The following is a 20,139-nucleotide window of genomic DNA, read 5'->3' as shown; positions in this document are numbered from 1 at the left end:
TACAAGCATGATAGCTGAAATCTAAGTCAACAGTCAAATGCCCAATCTCTGCAAACAAAACAAATACAGTTCTCATCTAATCAAGATATATGTCCAGCCAATCCAAATCGTGGGCCAACAGTTACTTCTTGGAATTTAAAGCAAGCTCTGATTTGCATTAACCCTTTTTTTTTTGCTTTTAACTAGCTAATCGTGCCAAATGTTAACACATGCTTACATTTTAATAGAGTACATTACAGATGTATTTTGCTTTGCTGTACATTATAATATCATCATCTTTGGAAACTTTAGCAGCTACACATCAGAGAGCAGAGCTTGTCTCGCCCCCATCAAAACTTTACGGACAATCCAAAATCTATATTCCTTTGTACTGACAGACATAGTTTAATGTTGTTCTTTCTAAGTTACTCTGGATCTATTCCAAGACACAGTGAGAAAAGCCACCAGAGCCTGGGAAAGGAACAGATCATGTTTAAATAGACTCAAGTGTTAGAATACAAGGCTCATACATGGAAAAAGCTCCTCTGTTAACTTATTGATGGTTACTATAGGTAATGAAAAGATTAAATGGAACAACATACATAAGAAGGAAAACTATATAACATTAAAAACCTTGTAAGGCCTCACCAGACGAGGATTAAAAACTTTAATATTTTACAACAGGTTCAAGGGCTGTCACAAGTTCCTAATTAAATTGGAATAATTATAGGGGAGACTGTTAATCCTGGAAATTTGGTAGATGGTATTGTGCCTCTATTCTTCCTATTCTACCTCCGCCGTGGGTGCAAAAATCAGGATTCAATATAAAAGTGGTACAAGAATTTGGCACGTCACAACAGAATAATTGATAAATAGTGCTTTTATTGCCACACAACATGTTTCAAGCTTGTGAGGCTCTTTGTCAAGTGTGAAACAACCAATAGGAAATGCAAATTTAAAGTGCTTTACAGGAAGTGACATATACAGGTGTAGTTCCACATCCCCTCAATGTAGTAACCACCAATGCAATTAAGTAAGCAATAGAAAAAGTTCAATTAAAGTCCAAGTAACTCAAAGCCCATTCAGTAATTTTCAAGCGTTTTTTTCTTCTTGAAAAAACTCAATGGACAAAGTCTGCAGATGCAGCACATGTTATTTTGTCCCTATTTTGCCACATCTTTTATTTCAATGGAACAAGCTTGTGGTAGTATGTGGCAGAAGACTAAATTAGCTATACCCCAATAGTTTCCAGACCAGCACTCCCTTTAGTGAAAAAAATAAAATTTTTATTGTTGCATAGTATCAGTTTCCAACATTTCTGTCCCCTCGTTGGGAACGAAACGTCGGAAACTGATACTATGCAACAATAAAAATTAAATTTTTTCACTAAAGGGAGTGCTGGTCTGGAAACTATTGGTGTATATAAGATTACCGCACACCCCTTTTTTTTACCTAAATTGGCCTTGGAGTGTGGATACTCATTGGAATATTATATATATATATATATATATATATATATATATACACATACAGTATACACACACACAGACAAATACAAGAGGTCCTCAACCCATTATTAATATATTTAAGACAGTGAGACATTTTGTGCATACAGCTACAAAAAATGCCTTACCCTAGGGATTGTTTGTCCATATATTGCAATATATTTAAGATGGCCAACTAAGTCAAAGTCATCCCATATCTGGCCAATGTGGTGGCACTGCATAATGTCTATGTGATCACACAATTATTGTAGATGGGTTTCCTTGTTTCAGACAACACTACAGTATAATGCATGGACCAGTAAGCCATGTACAGACCAGACTGAAAACCAAGTTTAGTCTATCCCTATAGGGACTTGAGCTCTTAACTATTGCCCTTTGTACTGTTCCAACCTTAAATGCCAATTTATATGGCTAACTATTATGCACTGGTCGTGTCCAATAAGAGTTGGACCTGCCAAAGTTAAATTTTATAGGTCAACGTGAACATTTTCAAAATAAAACAAAAGAAATATAATGTAGTAATTCAGGTTAAATTCAGTCTTGGCAAAACATATGTGCCCCTTCCATTGTAAATAAATAAGCAGAGATGGAAATATAGCAATGAGTTATGCCATGATAAAAAAAGTACATATTCCATTACCATTTGAAGGATGAATGCATCATATCAAACAAAATATGCATCTAATGATTGATACTTGTAAAACCTTAAAAATGTCACAAAAGGGAAACATTAATAGCGACTGCAAAACAAATGTATGTCTAAGTACTTTGTTTTTATTTCAGCTTTATAAAGCAGAGATTATACTAAAAATGGAAAAAGCAAACTAATATTGTGATGAAGATTGTTCTTGGCAAAGTGTCTTCTTCCTATGCTTCACTGTGCTACAAAATTGATCATAACATAATTAGAAAGCAAACAAAAAGATAGTTTATGAGGAGGAGAACATTTTTAATCCAAGTTTAACATCCATAATTTTACAGCTGAGTTACATCTCTCAAACAAACAGAATATAAACGTCTACTGGATATAAAGGAATAAAAAAATGTGCATATTAATGGAAAATGTACTTTGCTGCTTTTGGCTCTGGTATTGTTTGGCAAAACATCTACCGTTACATGCTTTGTAGATGTCATACTTAAGGGCCATGCTTCCCAGAATCACCTCTAACTTAAGTCAAGGCCCTGCCCTGTAAATTGTTGCTCAAGGATTTTTAAAATGTATGGGAAACCAAAGCCCCTCCCCTAACTTCCTCACCCTTTTGGCAACTATCCTTGACATGGTCCTTTGTACAAAACACACACAAAACTCTCTCTTTCGCTCTCTCTATTTACACAGAAAGAAGTCCATATTCAATGCGCACTCCCAGATTGAAGCATTGAATATGGATTTGTGCACATATTAAATAAAACCACTATATAGCTCGCCATATTGCTATAGAAGGGAGGGGGTGCAGATCTTGATGGAGGATATATATTTATTTAAAGGAAAAAAAAACATTGCTGCTGTATTAGTGTTACCTATAGCAACATAAAATATAATTTATATTAATATAAAAGTGTTTTATCACAACTGGCATGTACCATCTGCATTCGGCAGTTGTAGCAGTGCAGCGAGTATGAACACTATAGGAGAGAACATGCTGTGTTAACGCATACATCCCACCAGTGGGAAACTCAGGGCAAAATGTTCATGTGTAGATGCCCCAAAAGTTGAATAGGACAAAAGTTGTATGTTTATATAGCAGAAAACAAATCAGCTGTGTAGAACAATTTTCAGCTGTAGAGTAATTACATATGTTAAGGTACATGGTATTGGCCAAATCATACGGATTTGATTGTTTGGTCCCAGTCCAATGATTGGATCACAACGAAGAACAAGCAGGTCCCTCAGGAAAGAGTCACATGAATGCAGCAATCCTCACCAAACATGGTTTTCTAACTTTCTAACAAGGTTTTTCTTTTTTCGGAAGTGTCGTATCGGCGCATGCGCAGTTGGAGCAGTCTTCGGTTTCTTGACAACTGTGCATGCGTCGAAATTGAAGGAAATTGCCTAAGCACCGGAAGACCTGAAGGTTACCAAAGAGAAGAAGATGGCCCCCGTTACCTCCGATGCCCTGAATGTGCACCGAGGGGTAAGTAAAGAGTTAGGGGCATTTACCAGGGGTAACAGCTAGGCTGGGGGGAGCAGGGAGGGGGGTCTATGTAGGGTAGGGTTTTTTTAATCAAGGGTTTAGTTCTCCTTTAAGGTATGAAGATCCAAGTTACAGAAAGATATGTTATCCTGAGCATTCTGAGCACCAGGTTCCATACCTGTTTCTAAACCAGAGGCTTTTGGATGTTTTGGGTTCAGTCCCATCATTACAGATCAGCGCTGGTTCAGGTTTACTGCAGCTTGTACAAAGATACTCAAAATCTGCCATTAAAGACACCATGTTTCAAGGAGTATACAGAATTAATATTCACCAAAAATACCCTAGAGGTGCCAACTCCACAGGAAACTCTGCACTAAAGATTATACAGAAATGGCCAAGTTATTTTCACTGATTTATCTGGCCTGAAAATGGGAGTTTCCAAACATCTGATTTTAGTTGCATTAAGGAACACAGGCTGCCTACCCTTGTCATGGGATATTGCATTTTAGGTATTTTATGTAGGGGAAAAAAGTTAAAGCTGTTAAGCTGCAGTAAACCCTAATATTTATAGTTCTTGATCTTTGTATATTTTACAATATAATGCTGAAAAACTTTATGGATGCCACATGAAAGCCAACAACAGTTGATTCATTAGAAGGATTAATAGTGATATATTTTATAAGAAATATGTTTCTCACACTAATATATTGGTATGTACTTGAAATTAAAACGGAGGAAAATCCAGTGTAAATAAAAGTTTTATAGTCAATTAGATAAGCTGATCCAAGCTGTAACATGAACCATATTATTCTGTTGACTCTAGCAATGAGTTCAATATTTAATTTGGTTGAGAATCAAGCCTCTGAGTTTACACATATGTTTGTCACAAATTGGTAATGCAGTAACATATCACATAACTAAGGACATCTGCAAATCATCATCATAAACATTTACAATTTTAGGCAATCTTGAGATTTTTTCATAGTTTACTTATTTGCCACCAACCAAAAGATATTGAAATATCTCTTAGCTTTCTCTTATTGAGATACTCTGTAATTTACTTTGCTGTAGGTGGCTTTTTGAGCAAAGTAATATGTTGTTCCTATAAGACAAGTCTATTTAGTGATATCTGGCTCAAATATAAAAGTGACATTTTAACACAGTTGTCCGTGATGAAATAGCTAACATCCATTAGGTTTAAAATTTCTCAATTTAAAATGTACTTATTTAAGTAAAGTGCAATCCATATCAAGGTCCACTGGTCAGAAGGGGCTCTCTGTGGGAGAATTTCTTTGCCTCCCTCCCTTGATGGCCTGATGGCTTTGTAGTACATTATCTCATTTATAAAGTTCAACTACTAAAACTTTTTTAGATTGATATTTGGCCCATGTTGTAGCCAATTTCCAGAAAGACACAAATTCCCTGCTCTAAAGTGGCAAGTCTCCGGATCAGCATTTTAGTAGGTGCTTAAATTCCAGCAATGTTCTCACAACGTACTTATAAAAACACCAAGTGCTTTATTCAAAGGAAAAAGTATCTCTCTCCCCATGTCCTTTTTGACATAAGCCCATTCAGTCAAATAATCTGGATCACAAACATGACCTGCAGGTGTGGTGAAGCTCCTGTAGTATAGAAATTACCATGCCCGTTGCTTCAGCGCACCTATCTTTCAAATAAAGTGATTGGTATAGAGATTAGAGTGCATTGTGTTGGACTAAAGAAAAGCCGGTAAAATAAAGGGTACACACATTTTGAACCCAAAAACAAGGTACAGTAAAGAAAAAAAACTGTTTTAAAATCTATAAGCGAGAAAGAAATATTTTTTGTAAAGTATCAGTAAGCTATTTTTAAAAAGCAAAAATGCTTGTTTGATATATAGTGCTTCTGAACTAAAAACTACAGGACAACGTATAGCTGCCAAGAAAAAAAGTGTAGAAACACAAAGCACGATCCACATCACCCGACTTTGTGCTGTTCATTATTTCCACCGTCTGTATCAAGCAAACCAAATATCAGGGCCAAGTCCAATTCTCTGTGGATGCCAAAGTGCATAGACTCTTGCTGAAGCCATCAAACTGGGTGTGGCCCTAATGAATTGCTAAGCCACTGGCAGCATTACCAAATTGTATGTGCAGTTTTCTTAAAAAATGGAGTTGTATGCCTTAAGGTATATTTTCTGTCTGGAGGCAAATGTGTCATGTTGTGCAGATATTACTGTATGTGATTTGATATTTCTAAAGGAGAAAATAAACAAATAGCCATGACGTTAAAATCACATGAGTACTTCTTTTTGACTGATTGTATGGTTTTACTACTACCAAAAATTACAGTAAAGATTGCATTGTCCTGGTGCACCTTTCTTAGAAAATTAGCCCTCATGTGCCCTGCAAGTATACTATGCTCTTTGATTTTAATTCACAGTTTTATTATTTTCAGGGTGTCTCATCCTATTCTACTACTGTTTTACACAGGCTTCTTTGATCCATGTACAAGCAGCTTTCTCTCTACTGAAGCATGGGTCCCGTCCAGGCCCATTTGGCAGGTAGTAAATAATTTATGTGGTGAAAAAGTTAAAGAATTTCTGTGCTGAATGCTTCTCTCTCTAGTTGAATTTACATTTTTAACTGCAAAAATGTAAATTAAAGTAAATTTGTCTACAAAAAATACTTGTTTAAATACAACACATCATATATTTTAAATTATAAACACCTTTACATGCTCAATTTTGGAGTCTTTTAAAGGCCCAATTAAGTACCAGAAGATATAAATTCTGGTGTTATCCAATTTTTCCATGTGGAGGGCTGGTTATATGCTAGACCAAGATGCTTACTTGCCAAATCCTTTTGAAATGATTATGTGATACAAAAATTTAATGGAAGTCTCATGCAGGTTGGAGTGCCATAATAACAATCTGGGCCTCCAACAGGTCTGTATTCAAATCCACAGAGGTCTGAGTTTTGCCAACTGGTCATCTTCTTTGCACTCTTAGCATTTAAAGTGATACTAATGTTTGCAGTCAAAGTACAAAGAACAGTTTACATATGAACATCTGCCTAAAAATACCTCCTATTTAGTCCAATTGTTTTACACAAAATTAAAATGTCCACTGTTATGCTGCTCTAGGACACCCACACATCAGAGAAAACTTAAGAACCATTTATAAGGTATATTGAAGGATAGGCAGTGTTTAAAAAGAAGGTTGTAATAAAAACAAACAGGCACAAGTTTGTGTTTGCTGTCACTTCAACCTGCTTCCAGTCTAATTCATGCTGCCCCTCTTCCTGAAGCGGACTCAAGAATTCAGACACAGAGAAGCCTCCTGCAACACCTGAACCCAGAAGAAGTCTGGAAGGGACAGGATGTCAGAATTAATGCTGTTGATTCTAATAGATAACGCACTCCAAAACAAAAATAATAAAGATATTAGAAGTCATTCTGAAGTTCAGTGACTTGCATAAAATCATTTGATTTGCAGCCTCGAGCTTTTATATGATCATCAGACTCCTTGGTGACGTTTTATAAAGTTTCAATATTAATTTTAGAAATTACAGAAGGGGAGAATATTAGCCAATTTATTAAATGTGCATTTTGACATCTTAAAGTTCCATTTAAACCTAAAAAAAGTAACATGGACATAGCTTTACTATGGGATCTACTGTAAGAACACATAGAAGTTACCTTTATGTAGAAAACTGGCAGCTGCTTGATAGCTGTATACTTTTTCAAACTATTGTCTGACAAGCACTGGTATGATCAATTGTCAGGCAAATGCATAGTCTATGAATGACTGTTTCTAGTACTTCAATGCCAAGGTTTTGAGCTAAAAACCCAAGCATTTATAGAACTCGCATGCACAATTAGTCTAAGTATTACTATATGTCTCACTGCTCTCCTTGTCAACTACTGGCCACAAATGTTGCAAAGTTTACTTTTCTACTTATTTCTGAAGTTCCAGCTACATTGTAGCCCTTATGGTTATTTGTGTAACCGCCCGCCCCCCCCTTTAACTGCTGTATCCATTAGTTTTCTTTTCTTTGTGGCACACTGTTTCTGCCATGCTAGATGATTCCTATATGAACTACAGCCTTGGATTTATAGATCTAGTGTGCTTTTTAATTGTTATTCTGATTGCTCTTCTGTATTCATTTAAATTTCTAGATGAGGATATCTGCGATTAAATCAGAAATGTGAAAATATTGAAAGCTTTCCTATCAATAATGCTAAGAGTAAAATTACATGAACTAGTTCTTTTATTAAGTACCGGGAAGCCTATAAAGAATTACTGCTAAGATATCTGTATATACAGTCTGGCAGTTACAACTGAATTTCCCCAAAATATGGGATACTGTGTAAAATGTAAACAGAATGCAATGATTTGCAAATTATTTAATGAAGTAAATAAAGACATTCCCTGAAAAAGATGTTTTCTGGAAGGCAGCATATGTTGCTCCAACCCCTTCTTTGCATGGTAGAGTTTTAACTTGCATTTGCGGATGAAGTGTCAATCTGTGTTCACACTACAGAATTGTGTGTTTTAATGCAGTGCCACCTAAGTGGTCAAAGATTATGGCCATCTAATACAGGCTTTTGACATTGTCCCTTACATACAGAGATTACTTTGGATTCCCGGAATTTTAATATGTAGTGTTATGAAATCTCCAAATTCAGGAATGTTACTGAATTGCTGAAATATTTGCAGCAATATCAGACAATGTTTCACAGAGTGGTGTACCCACTTACTTCTGAGACCTCAGTCTCTCTGGGATGCTCTTTTTGTGCACTACAAAAAATTTTTCTTGTGACAATTTTTAAAAGAATATTTAGTTTTGCAAATCATGCGAGGGGACATGATTACACTTTACAAGTACATTAAAGGACATTATAGACAAATAACAGGGGACCTTTTTACCCATAAAGTGGATCACCGCACCAGAGGCCACCCCTTTAGACTAGAAGAAAAGAACTTTCATTTGAAGCAACGTAGGGGGTTCTTCACAGTCAGGACAGTGAGGTTGTGGAATGCACTGCCGGGTGATGTTGTGATGGCTGATTCAGTTAATGCCTTTAAGAATGGCTTGGATGATTTCTTGGACAGACATAATATCAAAGACTATTGTGATACTAAACTCTATAGTTAGTATAGATATGGGTATATATAATTTATGTGAAAGGATGGGAGGGGTGTGTGTATGGATGCTGGGTTTTCACTTGGAGGGGTTGAACTTGATGGACTTTGTCTTTTTTCAACCTGATTTAATTGTATGTAACTATGTAATCCATTCTCTCAAAAGATTACTGGATTGCTACGTGCTTGCATAGTTGCCAAAATCAGAAAATCATTTTCAGAGATGTTCTGTCTATGACCATTTACTTCATACAAAAATTTCCCTAAAAGGGTGCACATTGCATCACACCTACCATAAACAACCCGCTTAGCTAGAACTACTATTACTAGCAATTCAATAGCAAAATTTGTGTTAAAATTCAAATATTTAAAAACTGTTAGTACATATATATTTTAATATTCCTACTATAAAAGCTACTTTGATGAACGCCGTTATAATAATTCATGCCACTACATTCGTTTATTTAGTGATTACATGCCATCCTTCGCTGACTTTAAAGAGATAAAAAAATAAAAAACAGGTGTTATAATGCAGAAACCTGCTTAAAATTCTTTAATGTGATCTGTCAAAATAGCTATCCACAACCTGCATTCACAACTAGTTTTTCACTTTATCCCTGTTTGGCCTCTTCCTGGCCGCCTTTTGGTTTTGGCCAGTCAAAACTCTGGAGCAGCATCTGTATAGTGGAACAAAAGACACCCTGCTATAATAACCACTACTAAAAAATGGTGGGACAAAATGCTAACAACATATGAGACAAGTATGAGGCCCAGCAAGCAAAGCCAGGGTGTCACATCTGGAATTTGTTCTAAAGCATTTTAACGAAACGGGGCTTACCATATAGTGACACATAATTCTAAGCATTTTGAAACTACAAGACAATGTGATTTTTTTTAAGTAAAGTTTATTAAAGAAATTGTTGCTGAAAAACAAACCTACACTGCTTACCACTAATTGAACTGGCACTCACTGCTGGCAGGGTGATCTGCAGAAAGACAACAAATACTTTATTTCTTGTCGGAGTGTGTTATGACCAGTTGCTGATATAATATTCCTATAGCTTAGCATTTGGGAAATGGTTCGTATTAGCTAAACACCACACAGACTTTCTTCCCAGAAACAGATTGATTTTGCAGGTTGATGATATTTTGTAGGAGATTCACTATAAAGTGCTGTGTGAACTTTTCTCCATATGTTCTAATTAATGAGTTTTCAATGTTGTGTTTGTTCCTTAGTTATCAGTGGTGTGTGTGTTCCCTGGCTTTCCTATATTGATCCACCTTAACACTACATAGGTGGCCAGTTCTGTTATCTCATTTCACTTCTTTTTTTTTTTTTTAAGAGCGAGGCCAAATTATTAATTTATTTCCTGGTATTTATATAGCTTTACAGAGATTATACATCACACACACACTATGGTCAATTTTATCAAGAGCCAATTAGCCTGCCTGTATAAAAAGAAACAGAGTGGGAAGAAAGATTAGTTTTCCGAAGTCGCCCGAAGTTGCCTCACGAGGAAACTTTGGGCGACTTCCGATAACGAATCACCACGAGTGATTTAGTGCCGGCGTTTTTTTATTTTAGCCGGCGCAGAGTCAGGGAATTCGTTTGGTGGAGATTGGTCGCCGTAAAGACAAGGCAGTTAGTCGCCAGACGACCAAATCTCCCCAAAACGCCCAGTGTGGCCTAACCCTTAAACATGTCTGTTAGTTAGTAAGGAGCTGACTGCATCCGTTTGTCCTTTATGAGATATTTCAGCAGAGCCAATGAGGGAATCCGTGCTCTCCAGGCGCAAAATCGTCTGTTTGTGGTGGCTGTGATGGTGAGCCGGTGGTAGCTTGCCTCTTAGAAGATGTAGCTTGTTGTGATGATTGCAAAGCAGACAATTTTTCTAGTGAAGAAGACATGCTTAAGAGAGTGGCCTGGAAGGGTCGGAACCAATTCAGAATGACATTAGGTTCATCTTCTTTATGCAGACAATCTGTTTTTCTTATGTCCATGCGCACTCTCTTTACCCTTTGGGTGCTTAGGTACACATTTGAAGGTTCTTGAGTTAGGGGCTGGTACCCGTGCCTGCTCTAAAGCCTCGTGGCAAGGCAAACCCTGATGCCATGTTAAGACGGTTAGTGATGGAGAACTGCAGGTGGCAATGAGCTAGAGAGGCTTAGCGAGAGAGGGAAAGAGTGGAGTGAAGCATGTGTAGAGCTGTGCTATCGTTACTTGAGGGTTCTAGAGAGTCCAGATAAGGGAGCGCGGATGGTGGTGCTATGGAGCTGACAGTAGTGTCTGCGATCCCGTCTTTGAAGCTGCCGGATCATAGTCGGCGCATTGTGGAACCAGTCGGAGAAAGGCAGAAACGGAAGCTCCTCTGTGTGCTCTGTGTCCTTTGCGTCTGGCACCAAATGGCTTACTTACTTTCCTGTCCCCACGCTGCTGATACTGGGACTGTGTGGTACATAGCACCTTGGGCATTTAGGGTATCGCTGGGGCATTAGAGTTGGGGGGTAAGATAGTGCTGCAGCATACCTATCTACTGAGCCCCTTAAGAGTTGGCAGCGCTGCAGCATGCCTCTCAATGCCAATAATAATAATAATATGGCACAATAAAGTAAAGGAATAAGAATGAAAAGTATCAAAATGAACAAAATAAAATAAAAGGGGTTTCAGTTGCATTTCAACTGCCCCCATTCTGTATAACAACAGAATATTCATCCCATAACTGCAGGTCCTGGCATCAATGAGTGATCATTATAGGAAAAAAGCAAAATAATAAATTACACAAAAACTTTATTGAGCTAAATATCTGTGTATGCATCCCATTAAAGCAGCAAGACATATTTACAACTGGATTTTTCCATATGTCTGAGAGGAAAAAAATAGATAGCAAAAATGTATTGTGCGCTAATGGTAAAATCACACCAGTGAGATCATAAGCTACAAATGAATCTGGTTAGGATAAGCACTGGCTGGCTTGGCACAATGATAAATACATGACATAGTTGGTTGGCAAACATTTATACGCTATATATATATATAACTTTTCTGTAGTGTTAGAAACAGATTCTGAACAAAGCCAAAGCTGGGACACGCAAGGAATAAGCACAGATGAGAATTAATTTGGAAGGTACTTCAAACATATCAAATTAGTTTTTATGGTAGGGAGTAACTTTGCACCAAAGTAATCAGTGCAACCTCACCATCAAAACAAACTGACTTATACCCTTCACAGCAACTTTACACACCATGAGATGTAAAGAACGCAACAACCTGACTTTTCTTCATGTGAAGATGTCAATAAAGGAGCACCTACTAGTGGTCTTGAATATATGGCACTGTTCTAATGACGCACAGGCAGAATGCAAAGACATATATAAATAAGGAATTTGCTGTTAACAGATTGTTAAATCCTTTACGGCAGAGACACCGTGATGAGGGGTGATTAGTGGCCCGGCGACAAATCTCCTCTTCTTCTGGACGACTAATCACCCGAACTAACTTCCCGCCAGCAAGGCCGGATTTACATAGTGAGCGCCCCGAGGCCCACTGCCGTTCGTCGCCCCTGTCCCCTCCCCTTTATTCATGCAAATTTTCATTCTGGACTAGAGCAATGGGGATTGGCGCACGGGAAATTTAAAAAGTGATTGTACCTCCAGCGCATCCCCAGTGTTTTTGAACCAATGTGGGTGTAGTTGGGCAGCATGCCGTCCCCCTAAAATCCTGCCGCCCTAGGCCCGGGTCTAGATGGCCTTTCCACAAATCCAGGCCTGCCCGCCGGCTCAAATGTAAATTGCGGAAAACCAAGCACCACAAGTGCCATCCCACCCGCGATTTACATTCTAGCCAGCGGGAAGGCAGGGGAGGCAGTTTGGGGAGATTAGTCACCGAAGAAGAGGAGATTTGTTGCCAGGTGACTAATCTCCCCGAATCGCAGCGTGTTTCTCTGCCCTTATGTTTAATCATTATTATGACAGTATATTGCAGATTAATCATTACTGTTTATTTAAACTGTCTCTATATAGTACAGAACATACCACTAGCTCTTTATTTACTCTTTTTTTCCAGTACAAGAAAAAGAACAAACTGGCAGAGGACTAAGACAATGTTAAAAAAGCATTTCCTTTAGCTAAAATGCCCGATATGATCCTATTGATTATATCACTGTTCAGACATTTATCCACAGTTGCCTGTGCGGTTTGTGTTGGTGGGGTTATTGGCTGATAGAGATTCCTTTTCATGCAGTTCATGTCTGTTTCCATTCAGCATTTACTTTAATGCCTACTCAGTATTTTCTTGCCACCACAGAACACCAAAGTAAACTTAAAGCTAAGTGTTTTTTATTAGCTTCGGAGACTATGCGCAGCCTGAAAGCAAATGAAATCCTGCTGACAAAGCATTCACTTTATATATACTAGACTTAGACTTGTGGAAAGACTGTTATTACAAGACAATACAAAGAAAGTCACCACACAAATAAAATGCAACAAAAGTGAGCTGGTTTTAGGTGTTACATGTCCCCCCTCTATAAAATGGTTAAAAAAAAAAAAGAAAAAGAAACACTGACTTATAACCATATTTGATCATATTTTAAAATTTCTTGTAAGGTTTACCACAAAATATGAATAAGTCTGTGCTATGAATTTATAACACCACAGGACATCTTGTACATTCTGTGCTAGGCTTATTGCCATAGATCCTTCTTGTTGAATGGCTACTGAAAAACTCGTACAGGTATGGGACCTGTTATCCAGAATGCTTGGGATCTGAGGCTTTCTTGATAACAGTTCTTTCTTCAATTTGGAACTTCATACCTTTAGGGCAGAGACACATGGACAGGTTTGGGGAGATTAGTCGCCCGGCCAAAATTCTCCTCTTCTTCTGGGCGACTAATCGCCCAAAACTGTCGGCTAGAATGCAAATTGCCAGCGAGATGGCACTCGGATCGCTTCTTTTTCCGAAGTCGACCAAAGTTGCATCACGAGGAAACTTCGGAAAACCAAGTGCTCCAAGTGCCATCCCGCCGGCGATTCTCAACATTCTAGATTCTCCCCGAATCTGACAGTGTGTCTCTGCCCTAAGTCTACTGGCTAAATAAACACATAGGCTGGTTTTGCTTCCAAAAAGGATTAATTATATCTTAGTTTGGATCAAGTACAAGGTACTGTTTTATTATTACAGAGAAAAAGGAAGAAAATGTAAAGTTTGGAGATACCTTACTTAAATTGGCTAACTGAATAAGCAACAATTGCAAGCTTTCGGAACACATGGGCCCCTTCGTCAGGCAAAATACAAATACAAGAGAAAAAGGAAATCATTTTTAAAAATTTTGATTATTTTGATAAAATGGAGTCTATGGGAGATGGCCTTTCCGTAATTCAGAGCTTTCTGGATAACGAGTTTCCAGATAACGGATCCCATACCTGTACAAAGGCTGCCATGCGGATATCCTTTTCACTAAGGTTACACATTAAATAGGTTTGCAGTATAATTCCTTTGAAAAAGTTTTTCTAGAGAGTGCCTCTCAAACCACAATATGTGTACAGGTATGGGACCAGAATGCTCGGGACCTGGTATTTTCCGTATAATGGATCTTTATGTAATTTAGATCTTCATGCCTTAAGTCTACTAGAAATTAATTTAAACATTAAATAAACCCAATAGACTGGTTTTGCTTCCAATTAGGATTAATTATATCTTAGTTGGGATCAAGTACAAGCTACTGTTTTATTATTACAGACAAAAAGGAAATCATTTTTCAAAATGTGAATTATTTGGATAAAATGAAGTCTATGGGAGATGGCCTTTCTGTAATTTGGAGCTTTTCTGACATACATACCTGTACAAACTATTTCAATGTATAAAACAAAAGCTGAATGATATGGAAGTTAACCCTTGAATCTTTGGAGAGGAAAGTCAAGCATATTTAGTAGAGGTAGAGGCTGTCTTAACTTAGCTATAGGGCATTTTTGATAACTGGGTGCAGCACTCCAAGAAATGAATAAACACTACGCTGTTTAATATAATTTGGTAGATATGTGAGAGCTTAAATATGAGAAAGTTCTCATATCCATTATGGTTCATTGGGGTGAGGATTTATCATTAATATGGGGTTGACACCCATTCACATTTACAGATTGTAAATGCCTAGCCAAATTACATCCAACTATATCCTCAGAAGAAATAAAACACAGAATAATCAGCAATTAGGGGCACGACCTCTAACACTGAGTGTTTTCTAGACCTTTGCTGACTCCCACACAAGCAGAACAAAAAGAGCATGAACAAAACTAAGCAACCCACATGTTTCCGTGAACAGAAAATCAAAACAGGAACTAGAAGAATCAGACAATAGATGTAATGTAGAATCAAATTACAACAAGATAATATAAACCACATTTCAAGGGGATCTGTCACCCAGTTATAAAAATCTGTATAATAAAAATCCTTTTCAAATTGAAACCAACATTTTTTTTTATTAAAACATCGATAAAGGTTATAAACTCTTTTAAAATCTCAGCTGTCAGCCTTAGGCATAGTGGCGGGGCAGGAAATTCACTTTCCATTCTGCACTTCCTAGATATCACAGCACTCTTCACATCCCCCCTTCCTTGTCACCATCTAATTGTTTAGCCAGAGCACGGACTAGGCCACAGTACCGTCCAACTTCTGAGATACAAAGGGACGGAATTTTTCTGGTCTCCATGGGGGAGGGTGACAATGGAGGCCAGTGTTCGCCACTCCCCTTTTTAAAGCACACCCACTTTAAACCACAAGAACTTTTAAGACCATGTCCACATTGGTGGTAGCACACCAAAAACCCAAATGGTTGGTGCTCACTGCAGGGATATTACTCATCAATCATGTGAAGTCATATTAAAACATACCCTTAAATCCATATGCCTGCTCCTGTGGATAACACAGAACCCCACTCCAGCACCTAAGGGCCCCTAACAATAATTTTCAAATGCTAACCAACCCCCAGAACAAACCCTACCAGGCCACCACAGATAGTGTATGGCAGGTAGTATGGCACACACAGGGAGAATAGGGCAGGCCGAGTATGGCACACACAAGAAGCATATGGCAGACAGAGTTTGGCACACACAGAGTAGGGCACACATGGGCAGAGTAGGGCACGCACAGGGAGCATAGGGCAAGCAGAGTATGACGCACACAAGGAGCATAGGGCAGACAGAGTATGGCATTTGAAGAAACTTTTGTGTACACCAATGAGTTATATAAGGCGCATTGTTTGTGTTGGTACAGGTTCATCAATGATATTTTTACCATTTGGACGGGGCCACGTTGGACCCTTGAAGCATTTCATCATCAAATGAACTGTACCAGAACAAAATTGAAATTTACTTTACACAGTGATTTAAACAATGTTTCTTTTTTGAACACCAGAATTAGTAGGAGTGGAGATGCACTGTCCTCAGACCTATACATAAAACCTACTGATAAAAACACTCTATTACACTATAATTCATTTCATCCAATACAAATCAAGAAGTCCGTACCAAAATCTCAATTTAGTAGAGTGAAAAGAATAGTGTCTGATGACAGTGCATTAGAAACCCGACTAAATCGAATGCAAACAAAATTTGAAAGAAGAGGATACCCGGTGGGACTCCTAAGGAAACAATGTTCAGAAGTACAGAATGACAGCAAAACCCCAAAAGAATCAGAAAGATAGAATCCCATTTGTATCCCGCTATAGTACAGTAAGTACTTATGTAGAGAAGGCCATAAAAAAAAACACTGGTCGATACTAGGGGAAGGCTTACCTGATATAAATCACTTCAAGAACACCCCAATTATTTCTTATAAAAAATCAAAAACCATTTGGTCAATGGCTATATGAGCCGATGTAGGAGAGACCCATTCCCAAGAGCGACAATTATGTCCCAAAAAAAATGGAACATACCCATGTCTGGGATGTAATTGCTGTTGTGAAAGGAGAGGTGTTATATATCCCGAGGAAAGGGACAGTGATCAAAATAAATGGCTTTTACACATGTGAAAGTACCTTTGTTGTATATGTTATTAAGTGCCCCTGTGGGCTAGCTTATGTTGGACAAACCACACGAAGTGCAAAAGAACCCATAAGAGAACACAAGTGCGCTATCAATACTAAAAAAAGTGATCAAGCAGTTGCAAACCACTTCCTTATTGCGGGCCATGGGGTTCAACAATTAAAATATAAAATAACAGACATGGTACCCAAATTACGGAGAGGAGGAGACCGAGTAAAATTATTACTCAAAAAAGAAGCAAGATGGATTAGAAAATTGGAAACGTTAGCTCCCCATGGCCTCAACAGGGAATACGATTTAAGTAAGATTTAATGTTAAATAATTTAACAAATAATTTTTAATCTGTATATTTATTGAGAATATTTTACTTATGTGTATCTTTTGTATATTTTTACAGTTAAGCTTTTTCACGAGAAAACTTATGGACATTATGGAAAAGGTTTTTGCACTAAGGTAGACAGAAGTATCCACATGTAATTTTGATATAAATATTTGGCAAACAAGTTCAGAGTGGAAACTGTCAGACTTGCACCGGACTGAAGCAATTCGAAAGGCACAGGTGCTGACTGAATTACCTTGTGACACACATGGAGCATAGTGAAGGCAGAGTATGGCACACAGGGAGCATAGGGTAGCCAGTCTAAAGCAAGAGACAGGGAAACTTATCAGGCCCCTCCAGTAGTTTGGATAAGGTGTGAACAGGTGAACGATGTGGGCACTTTCAGTCTGGCTCTAAGGAACGAACAGTGCAGGGTTTAAGGGTGTAAACAATAGAGGTGTTACAGGTGTGAACAATGCATGGGATTACAGTCTGAATTTGAATCTTAAACAATGCAGCGGTCATTTAATCTCAGTACTTTACACAAGGTAAACAGTCACAGCAGGCAGACTTTCATGTGGGGGCCACACAAGGTTGGGGGCGCCAGTTGGACAGCACTGGACTAGGGTATCAGGCCCCTCATTCTGCCACATAAACAAGATTTTGGCATGATGCAAAGTTTGCCTAAATAACAGGGTTCACAAAATAGCTGCTTGCTGTCAAGAATTTGAATTTCAAGACTAAAAAACAAAATGTAAATAAGTGACGTTTATTTTGCTTTGGAATTATTTCTTAACGTGACAAGTCCCCTTCAAAAGGACAAGGAAAGACATTTTTTTTTTGTAGGGCACCGTCCTCTAATCCCAGCTCCTTACATATTACAGGCATGACTGAAGTTTTTGTTGGGTAGTGTACACTCGTTAATAGCTCACTGTACTAATCTGACAGCTCATGGTCCAGGACTTCAGATATCTAGAGGACCCAGCTAGCCAACAGTAGAGCGGCAGCCATAGCTTGTGGAACTACGAGGGAACTATGATCATGGGGAGGTGTTTTACGGAAAAAGCTTTGTCTTCACTTAATCTACTTTGTCCTCACAAAAGCTTCCTACTTACTACCAGTGTTGCCTCCAATTCCTTCTTGGCTATGTGCACAAAAAATGTATTTTGTGCACACATTTCAAACTTTTGTGCTCAGGTAAAAATTGATACAAAATTGTGTGTTTTAACACAAAATTCTTTGTGTGCACCACACACAATTTGTTGTGAGCGCTGGCCTCAAATTTTGTGTGCACATGCATGAGTGCACACCTTAGAGGGAACATTGCCCACTACCTATCGCTACATTCACTGTGAGACTACATAAGATCAAACATTGATTTTATATATAACGAAAGATGGTGTATTGTCTGTGACATTACAAAACATTGAACATTAACTATAGTATCCCACAGTCAGAATTCTATTTTGAAAGAAGCACAGCATGTAGACAAAGAGGGTAGATGCATATTTAAAACAATTATTATAACACACGTCATGGCTTTTATAGAAAATTCTCACACAGAAAAACCAGTGACTAGGTAACAAAGCTCTCCAAGTCCAATCCATCCCTGTGGAGATGTCATGCCCAGAGTCCAGTGTATTAATAGCCCAACTGGAGATGTAAGAGAACAATCTAACATATACAATTCTGGGCACAATGGAAACTAGGACTGGTCAGTCACCATAAACATTAAAAATTGTGCATATACTCTGAATTAGCACACAGTCAGTCTGGGCCCTCGGATTCATACTGTTTAATCTGAATCAGTACAGACAATGGGGCTCATTTTTCAACACTGGGCAAATTTGCCCATGGGCAGTTACCTATAGCAACCAATCATTGATCAATGATTAGCTTTTTGAAACCAGCTGCAAGTAGAACAATGAATGCAGCAATTTGATTGGTTGTCACGTGTTACTGCCCATGGGCAAATTTGCCCAGTGTTAATAAATGACCCCCAATGTGTTTAACTTAAAGAAGAACTAAAAGAGTAACCGTAGAAATGCTGGTCATTATAATTTAATTGCAGCCCTTTACCAGTGAAGATATTGCCTCCAAATATGCCTGTAGTAGCTTCCCATCCTCTTTTCTGCAGACTCCCACCATGTCTTCTTTGCTGCTGTCATTTTCTTGAGTTTAGCACAGCATATACAGAATATAGAATTAATGATACAAGGTTGATCAGTAATTCATATTCTTATTACATAGTGGCTCAGAATTTAATAAACAGCCCTGTGGCATGAGCTCCTATGGCAGGCAAACCTCATTGTGTGCTTGAGGATTTCTGAAGACCACTACTCAACATCTGCTCAGAGCACACTGAGCATGTGCAGTGTCACTGACACTCCTTACAAAATCCAAGATGGTGAGCTCCTATGCAAAGCTTTTAAGGCCTGGATCCTTACTGCTATAGGGCTACTGAACCTTTAGGCTGGTGCACTAAGTTTAGTATGTAAAATCAGTGGCGTAACTACCGGGGGAGGAGGGGGTGTGATTGGGCCAGGGCCCGCACCCCCTCAGGGCCCCCAGGCAGCTCACGCGCCACTGATTTCTTCAGTGTTTCCAGGCGTACGGAGGGGGGCGGGTGTCCGGCTGCACGTCCCGCGCCAGGGCCCGCCGCCCTCTAGTTACATTACTGTGTAAAATGCTGATCAAACTCATTTTTTAGGGTTAAGTTCACCTTTTTAACCCCATTCTGTGTAATCTATGACAAACAGCATATATAGGGACGCCCATGTGGTACATTTATAAAGACTATGAAATCCCCAGTGACATAAACAGAGTTAAAAAAAAAAAAAAAAAGAGTGAACAATGGCAAACAAGGTGTTTTGTTGGTACTGCAGTAAGTCTGTGCTAGTGGGAAAACATATGCATTGTGCAGTACCCAAAATTTCAACTTCTGTCTACTACGAAAAGTGCAGTTATGCTTCCCATTATTACTGCCAGTGGGAAGGCAACGACAGAATTTTGTTGCGCAGATTTACCACGAGACCAAAACTTCCC

At 38.4% G+C, this 20,139-nt stretch overlaps 1 protein-coding gene across 3 annotated transcripts in view; it reads right to left on the bottom strand.

The window, feature by feature from the left end:
• The window catches only part of banp.L (BTG3 associated nuclear protein L homeolog), a 221,218-nt gene that overhangs the window by 116,857 nt on the left and 84,222 nt on the right, over positions 1 to 20,139 (bottom strand). The gene's annotated exons all lie outside the window — the stretch shown is intronic.

This window comes from Xenopus laevis, chromosome 4L, assembly GCF_017654675.1.
Source record: "Xenopus laevis strain J_2021 chromosome 4L, Xenopus_laevis_v10.1, whole genome shotgun sequence".
NCBI lineage: Eukaryota > Metazoa > Chordata > Amphibia > Anura > Pipidae > Xenopus > Xenopus laevis.
Note: the sequence above shows the minus strand (reverse complement) of the source record. Positions and strands in the feature narration are given on the sequence as shown.